The following is an 8,802-nucleotide window of genomic DNA, read 5'->3' on the forward strand; positions in this document are numbered from 1 at the left end:
CTGGTAACAGCGGTTTTGTCTGGGGTAAAAAACTGGATGAGGGGGCCAGAGGTGTGAGGGAGTCCATCTTCACTGTACTGATCTCAGAGAGGGAGAAGTGAGCCGTGTTGCTAAGCGAGATCTTAGTTCCCTGCCCAGGAATTGAACCTGGGTAGCCTGGATGAAAACCAGGAATCGTAGCCACCAGGCCAGCAAGGGCTAGAGGCTAGAAGCTATTCTTCCCTGGCTCTTGCCCCCAGTGAAAAATTCATTTCTCATGGAGGCAAAAACTGTAAAAAACAGGTACAAAGTTTATTATTAGAGACATAGCACAACAACTAGTGGGAGAGCACACAGAGAAACAAGTTTGTTTAGTTAAGGTAGAAGCAAGGCAGAGATGCACACCTGGAGAGAAAGGGCGTGGGCATCCTCCCTAATGAGGGAGAGCGCAGTAAGGAGGCGGTCAAGTCATTTATGTCCGGCAGTTCTTCCGGGTCTTTGTCTTCCTTCTGGCCAATCATCTTGTTCTGTCCCCCCTGGCTAATTTGTTTCAGGACCCTCCCCCTAGATGCACACACACCTCTCAGCCAAGATGGAACTGACACAAAGGCGTCTGGAAGAAGCAAGACTCATTATGGCCCGGTGTTGTCCCCTGACTTTTGACCCCCAAAGAGCTTTCCTGCACATGTGTGGTGTCTCCCTTACCCCAAGGTGTTGGGGAGGATATGTGATCACTTGATCTTTTACTCAAACAGGGTTTTGCCCCTGTTCCTGCAATGACTGTTATATTAGGGCATCCACAAGAGACAAAGCCTGGCTGTTTACCCCTGTTTCAGTGGTTACTTCCATTTTGGAGAGCAAACAGGAGGCTGATGGTAAATGCCTAACCTGGAGCCCACCTATCTCCTGTCTCAGGAAATGCAAACAGGAGGCTAGTTGTAAGTGTCCTGCCTGAAGCCCACTTTTCCTGCCCTATGAAATGTAAGGAGGCCAATTATAAATGCCTAGCCTGGAGTCCATCTATCTCCTGCCTCAGTACCATTTGAATTTTGCTCTGGGGCATATGATGTTTATTCAAAAATAAATTGTTGGGACTTCCCTGGTGGCGCAGTGGTTAAGAATCCGCCTGCCAATGCAGGGGACACGGGTTCGAGCCCTGGTCTGGGAAGATCCCACATGCCGCGGAGCAACTAAACCTGTGTGCCACAGCTACTGAGACTGTGCTCTAGAGCCCGTGAGCCACAACTACTGAGCCCACGTGCCACAACTACTGAAGCCCACGCACCTAGAGCCTGTGCTCCGCAACAAGAGAAGCCACTGCAATGAGAAGCCCACGCACCACGATGAAGAGTAGCCCCTGCTCGCTGCAACTAGAGAAAGCCTGTGCATAGCAAAGACCCAATGCAACCAAAAATAAATAAATAAATTTTTAAATAAAATTTTAAATAAATTTATAAATAAATAGATAAATAGATAGATAGATAGTTGGACTTCCCTGGTGGTGCAGTGGTTAAGAATCCGCCTGCCAATGCAGGAGACACGGGTTTGAGCCCTGGTCCAGGAAAGATCCCACATGCCATGGAGCAACTAAGCCCATGCACCACAACTACTGAGCCTGCAATCTAGAGGCCGTGAGCCACAACTACTGAGCCCACGTGCCACAACTACTGAAGCCCGCAGGCCTAGAGTCCGTGCTCCACGCTGAGAAGCCACCACAATGAGAAGCCCACACACCACAATGAAGGGTAGCCCCCGCTCGTCACAACTAGGGAAAGCCCACGTGCAGCAATGAAGACCAAACACAGCCAAAAAAGAAAGAAATAAAATTTAAAAAACAAAATAAAATAAAAAAAAATAAATTGTTTATAAATGAAAGGGCCAAGACGTCTGGATGTAATATTGGCAGCTCGTGAAGGATGAGGACACAGTGCTATCAGGGAAAAGAAAAGTGAAAAGGGGTTTGGATGTTTTGCAGGTGAAAGTGGGGAGGCCCATAGAGGCCATGGATATGAAACACTTGAAAACAGACAGTATATCTTGTCAAGGGCGAAGCCCACCCCTCCCTCTAATATTCCTCATCACAGGGTCAATTGTGATGAGAAAACAGCTGTTTTGAGTTGTTGCCTAATGTCGACTGAAAAAAAATGCGCAAACTAAAAGTTGCCAGTTATGTTTTATGTTTTATTGTGGGGACCTTACTGAGGGCTGTAGCCCAGGACAGATAGCTCTGAGGAACTATTCCAAAGAGGTAAGGGAAGAGCCAGGATATATAGGAGTTTTGCTGAAGCAAACATGTAATCGAATATCAAAAGACTATTGCTAATCACCAAAAGCAGACATCTCAAGTTAATGATTTTAGTGCTTTTCTATGCATGGGAAGATGCAAGAGTCTGGGCTCATTGAAATTATTCCTTTGATATGCATCTTATCTAGGGCCAGTGTTGTAACAGGGAAGAAAAAATCTGACCCCATACTGGATCTGTTTCTTTTACTTTAACCTTTGTATTCTATTACTTTTGCTACAAGTTAATCTTGAAAGGGATGTTGCCTATAAGCTTAAATTACAATGGCCCATCTCTGGGAACCCTGCTCCCTTGTAATGAGCCTTAAACTAAAACACCTTTGTTTATCTCACATGAAAGCTCCTGACCAGGCCCACCTGTGAATGGCTGCAGGAAGAAAGAAATTAACAAGTCCCCTCCGGAACCTGAACAGAACCAGAACTTGACCCTCTCCTTTCTTAGTATAAAAGAAGCCTGAATTCTAACTCAGGGCAAATGGCTTTTGGGGACACTAGTTCACCATCTTCTTGGTCTGCTGGCTTTCCGAATAAAGTCGCTGTTCCTTGCCCCCCAAAACTCATCTCTCGATTTATTGACCTGTCGTGTGTGGAGCTGATTTTCTCCATCCTGAATTCCCCTCGGGGGCAGCTACAGTGGCTGATAGCTTGGCAGCGGGCAACATTCTTTGTTTAATGAAATAGCAGGCAACATTTTTTTTGTCCACACCAAACTTTTTACAGTATGACAACCCTGCTTACACCAGGAGTCCAGCCTTGTAGGATCTGAGTTTAGGATTCCCCTCCCCTACCCCCGCCAACCCCGCCAAGCTCCTGCTTTGCTTTTCCCAGGATGCTTTGAAAAATAACCACTTAGAGTTGAGCCTGAGAAAAGTGAGTGGCTTCTGCCCCAACCACAGGTCGTAAGTCAGAGGTGCTCCCTGTCTACCTCCTGACCCCTGTGACCTGGGATGGAAGACTGCCCTCCCCTCAGCTGACTGCAATATCACCTCCCCCGCTGTTTCTGTCAATAACACATTTGTGACTTTACTTCCTTGGTGTGAAAGTATTGAAACTGTCCCTTTAATCAAAACGACCCTGGGGTTTTCACTTCCCTAAAGTGGGAGCTACCTGACGATCCAAGTGGGTGGCTTGTGCCAATTTCAGGCAGTCACAATCTGCATATTCTAAATTCAATACACCAGCTCCATCCCACCCCACCCCCAGACAGCATTGCACAATCAAAGATCCAGCAACCCTTCCAGCTGATGTCGGGAGCGCGCAGCTTCAGCTTGCAGAGAGCGGGCGAAGCTGCCTGGTGTCAGAGCAGCCGATTCATGCAACGAGCCCAAAATAAAAGGAGTTACACTTTGCGTCACTTCCTACAGTGGGGAAAGTGCTGACTCCCTTTGTTCCACTTTCCTCCAGGGAACTAACTGGCACCCGTGGAGGATCGGGGAGATCAGCCCAGACGTGCGGTTTTTCTCACTTATTGAGGGAGCACCCCAAAAATGTCTATGGCAGTTTTATGGACCCTGAGCCGGAGGGGGTGGGAGGAGGTGTGGAAGGCATCTTCACGGTTCCCCTCCTCCCCACCTAGCACAGGGGGGCCTCAGCAGGGACACCTGAAGGAGACCACCGCCGGAGGCCTCAGATAAAAAGACCTAGGAATGCAGGTATGCGGAGCAGCGTTGGGGGGCTGGGCCCTGGTCTGCAACTCCCCTCAGAGGCTGCAATTCACTGGCTGTCACCAAACACGCCAGGGAGGGCAGCTGCCTTCCCCCCTTTCCCGGGCAGGGGTCGGGGGCTGCCAGGTAGAGCCTTTGAAAGTACTTGGCCAGGCCTGAAAAAAATCACACTTAGGTTTCTCGAGGACCCTGACTCCTCAGCCCGGGGCCCGCTGAACAAGACCATTCATCATTCTCACTTGGCCCAGGAATGAGAGCATCTGTACCTCAGGTTTGCCCAGCACAACCCTGTTTCACATCCGTTGCCCGGTATAATCATAAATAGCAGCCCCCTTTCATCCTCCAAAGTTCCAACCTTGATTTGCTACCATAATAAAAGATTTTAAAAGAACACAGAAGGAAACTAACGATCATTTTACTGACAAAGGGCGCACAGCTAATTCTTTCTTGACCAGCGGCTACAATGAGTAGCCATTTTAGAACCATGAATTCCTTAGAAAAAGGTAGCTATCAACACATGAATGGATAAACAAGATGTGCTATATCCATACAACGGAAGACCATCTGACCGTCCAAAGGAACGAAGTACCGGTACATGCTACAACATGGATAAACCTCAGAAACATGCTAAGAGAATAAAAGCCAGATGCAAAAAAAAAACCACACACTATACGATTCCATTTATATGAAATGTCCGGAATGGGCAACTCCAGAGGCAAAATAGATTAGTGGTTGCTTAGGACTGGTGGGTGGTGAGGTGGGGTAGATGGGTGGGTGATAACTAAAAGTTATGGGGAGTCTTTTGGGGGTTGATGAAAATGTTGTAAGATGGGTTGTAGTGATAGTTGTAAAATTCTGTGAATATGCTAAAACACCACTGAATTGTACGCTTTAAATGTGTGGATGGCATGGTATGTGAACTATATCTCAATAAAGCTATTACCAAAAAAAACACCACATAAGTTCTTACCTAGAAGCCCTTTTTCAGTGGCTGTTTACAGAGGAGATTCTACAGTGGAGTCTGAGCGCGTCTCTGCATTTGGAGGCCTGCTTCTCCCAGAACCTTCTCCCCCGACGCCTGCTACTCAGAGACCCAACAGCCACTGTGCAGGGGCCTCAGCTTTATATTAACCTGCTTCCAGCCTCCACCTCCTCCAAAAAGAGACACACCTGCCCAGCATTCCATTCACATCCGCTGCAAGGTAATAAGTGAGCTCATGTGAGGACTATAAACCATGCCCAAGCATTTATTTGTTCCTGCTTCCAGGGAATGGGCTCCATTAATCATGACCCAAGGAAGAAACCCTTCACCTTGGGTCAGTGAAGGTAAAAGAGTCACTCTAAACGTGGCATTCTCGGGCCAGCCAGGGAGGGAGGCGGCCCCCATGACCCCCCTGTGAAAGGAATGCGGGGGCTTTCAAATGACTGCAGAGATGGCTTCATCCCCATGGTGAGCCAGGTGTGCTGACACAGATGCTCACACCTGGCGGCAGACGGCAGGAAGGGGACCCAGGTGGCCAGTTCTTGTGGTTTAGTCTTCCTGCTTGGCTATTGTGATCCTGCTTATCAAAGCTGGACACTGCCTGGTCCTAACTGAGACTCTTGGATGCCAAGCCTGTGTCTTGATGGGTTTCCTGGCTCGCCCAGGAGCTTGCCTCTAATACCCCAAGAAAGCCAGCCCCTGGAATGTTCCAGCATGTTCTGGCATGTTCCAGAGCCTTCTCTCTGATCTGGCCATGTCCCAGCACAGACGTTTAGAGCTGGAAGGATCAGCCTGCCTCTTTTTAGAGAAGAGAGGAACTCAGCCCGGGAAGTTGAAATGATATGCCTCGGCCATACAGCAGGTTGCACGTCACAGGCTCAGTCAGGTTCTTGATGGAACTGCTTTCAGTTCTTTTTGCTTCTCAAATTCAACAAGCTCATACTGCATACTAACTCTCACCCAGCATTGTACCAGTTCCAAAGACAAGAGTACTGAGGTCCAGCCCTCAAATTCTACTCTTGCTTTTAAAATATTATTTAATTGTATGTTATGTTCTTATTATACTTGTTAATGGTTATGATGACCTCATTTAAAGGTCCAATGTATGCTGCATTCACAATTCACTCCACCCCCATCTTACCAACTGTCACAGTAAATTATACAAACTGGTACTTTTTTTTATTGAGGTGAAACTCATGTTACATAAAATTAACCGTTGTAAAGTGGACAATTCAGTGGCATTTAGTACATTTCACAATGTGGTGCAACCACCCCCTCTATCTTGTTCTGGAACATTCTCGTCACTCCCAAAGGAGACCCCATGCCCATTAGGCAGTCACTCCCCATCTCCCCCCACCCCCGGCAACCACCAATCCGCTTTCTGTCTCTATGGAGTTATCTATTCTGGACATTTCATATCAATGGAACCATAGACTACACTGCCTTTGTATCTGGCTTCTTTCATTTAGCACCATGTCATCAAGGTTCATTCACGTGGTAGCAGGGATCCGTGCTCCATTCCTGTTTATGGAAATGGGCATATTTTACATGTTAACCACATGCTTGGATAGTGAGGGACACCCCAAATCCCAAACATGGGAAATGTTGGCTTCAACCCATGTACTTAGCCCAGGGGTTCTCAATGGGGCATTTTGTCCCCTGGGAACATTTAGCAATGTCTGGAGAATTTTTGGTTGTGCTGACTGAGGCATGTGCTTGTGGTGTCTGGTGAGTAGGGGCCAAGGACGCTGCTCGACATCCTACAATGCACAGGACAGCCCCCACCCAAGAAAAGATCTGGACCAAGGTGCCAGCAGTGCCGAGGTCGGGGCCCCTCCCTTGGCCTGACTTCATTTCCTTCTCTCTGGCTGATCTGGCCCCAGGCCGTGTGGAACAGCATTTCTCAAACTCACCTGCCTTTAGGAACCACCTAGGTGCTTTTATATAAAAATGCATATTCCTGGGTCCCCTCCCAGGCCTTCTGAATCCAAATCTCCTGGCAAAAGACCCAGAAATCTATGTTTAACAAGCCCAAGGTGTATTTTAGGACCAGAAGGCCTCACTATGCTGTGGGTCGCCCGGTAGCCCTGTGTAACTCACACTTATTCTGTGTCTCCGTTATTTTTGTTTTTATTAATTTTTATTTTTTTGGCCATACCACGCAGCACGTGGGATCTTAGTTCCCAGACCAGGGATCAAACCGGCACCCCCTGCAGTGGAAGCGCTGAGTCTTAACCACTGGACCGCCAGGGAAGTCCTTCTTCATTATTTTTTTTTTTTTAATATATTTTTTTTTTAACACGTCTTAATTTTATTTATTTATTTATTTTTGCTGTACTGGGTCTTCGTTTCTGTGCGAGGGCTTTCTCCAGTTGCGGCAAGCGGGGGCCTCTCTTCATCGCGGTGCGCGGGCCTCTCACTATCGCGGCCTCTCTTGCTGTGGAGCACAGGCTCCAGACGTGCAGGCTCAGCAATTGTGGCTCACGGGCCTAGTTGCTCCGCGGCATGTGGGATCTTCCCAGACCAGGGCTCGAACCCGTGTCCCCTGCATTGGCAGGCAGATTCTCAACCGCTGCGCCACCAGGGAAGCCCTTTCTTCATTATTTTATCTGTAAAACAGCAAAGATGTTTTTCTTTTCCATCTGGAAGAGTTCTTGGCAGGATTGGTGAAGACAACATGAGATGAAATTCTTATTTAAATTCCCCAAGAGCAAGGGGGCTGTCTCCTTACACATTACACAGCCAATAAACATTTATTGCAAGAAGGGAGGCACAATTGAGTCTATCACGTCAATGGTAGACCAGGGCCTGCAACCTGGAGCCACGTGATGACTTCCCTGGGCCCCTCCCTCCTTAAACATATATTCAAAAGTGTATTTTAAGACTGTGTTGATAGAAAGAGGAATATAATCCAGGTTGGATTCATTATTATATATTCATTATTATTTTATTCAGGCTTTTCCCTTCTCATTAAAAAAAATTAAAAATCAAGCATTTCCCTGCGTCCCTAAAAATATCATGGGCCCCAGGTGCCCAGTGGGGAAATCAGCCCCGGGCTTTGTTGCAGCCTGGGAGATTCTGATCCAGTTGGTCTGGGGTGTGGCCAGATTGGGGAGTTTTATAAATGCTCCCCCAGCCCAGGCTGAATGCAGGCCAGGCCTGGTCCTGCTGTGAAGGTTTCAGTAAGTCTTTCCCAACTGGAGTCACCCCCTACCATGGGGAGTGATTGACAAGGTCGGGGAGGCCAGGGTGCCCGCACCCACACAGTATTCCAAGCAGCTTACGTGTAGGGACTGGCAGAAGAACGATCATTCTCACCCCTTAGTCCCTGAGATCAGCTAGGTGACAGCCACTCCCCCGCTGGGCTGGCTGGCCTGAAGTCCCTGGAGGCCTCCCAAGCTGAGGGACTGAAGCCGCCTTCAGGGAGCCCTGGAGGGAAACGCAGCTCCAAGTAGCTCTGTCACTTCTCTTTCCCCTGCAAATACCCAGGGACACACACACACACACACACACACACATAGCCACTCACAGTGGGTACAGAGACACACATCACAGACACCTAGAACCATCCCTCAGCAAACATCCACAGACACACCCAGACACACACACAAGTCCAGACCCCCGTGTACCCTCACAGAGGCTGTGCACCAACACACACACACACACACACACACGTATGCTCACACATGAGATCTGGTCATTGATGAAGGCCTGAGCTAATCTAAGACTTTAGGACAGGGACTTCCCTGGGGGTCCATGGTTAAGACTCTGCACTTGCAGTGCAGGGAGCTCGGTTTCGATCCCTGGTCGGGGAACTAAGATCCCACATGCCGCATGGCGTGCCCAAAAAATAAAATAAAAAAAAAAATAAGACT

At 48.2% G+C, this 8,802-nt stretch overlaps 1 protein-coding gene across 3 annotated transcripts in view; it reads right to left on the reverse strand.

Moving 5' to 3' along the window:
• The window catches only part of LOC309613205 (uncharacterized protein), a 179,109-nt gene extending 171,579 nt beyond the window's left edge, over nucleotides 1–7,530 (reverse strand). For all 3 annotated transcript variants that reach the window (XM_082359761.1, XM_082359759.1, XM_082359760.1), the window contains exon 1: nucleotides 4,916–7,530. The gene's annotated coding sequence lies outside the window, so the exon portion shown is untranslated. The remainder of the gene's footprint in view (nucleotides 1–4,915) is intronic.
• Nucleotides 7,531–8,802: the final 1,272 nt, after the last annotated feature.

The sequence above is a fragment of the Balaenoptera borealis genome, assembly GCF_965194805.1.
Source record: "Balaenoptera borealis genome assembly, chromosome: 16".
Classification (NCBI taxonomy): Eukaryota; Metazoa; Chordata; class Mammalia; order Artiodactyla; family Balaenopteridae; genus Balaenoptera; species Balaenoptera borealis.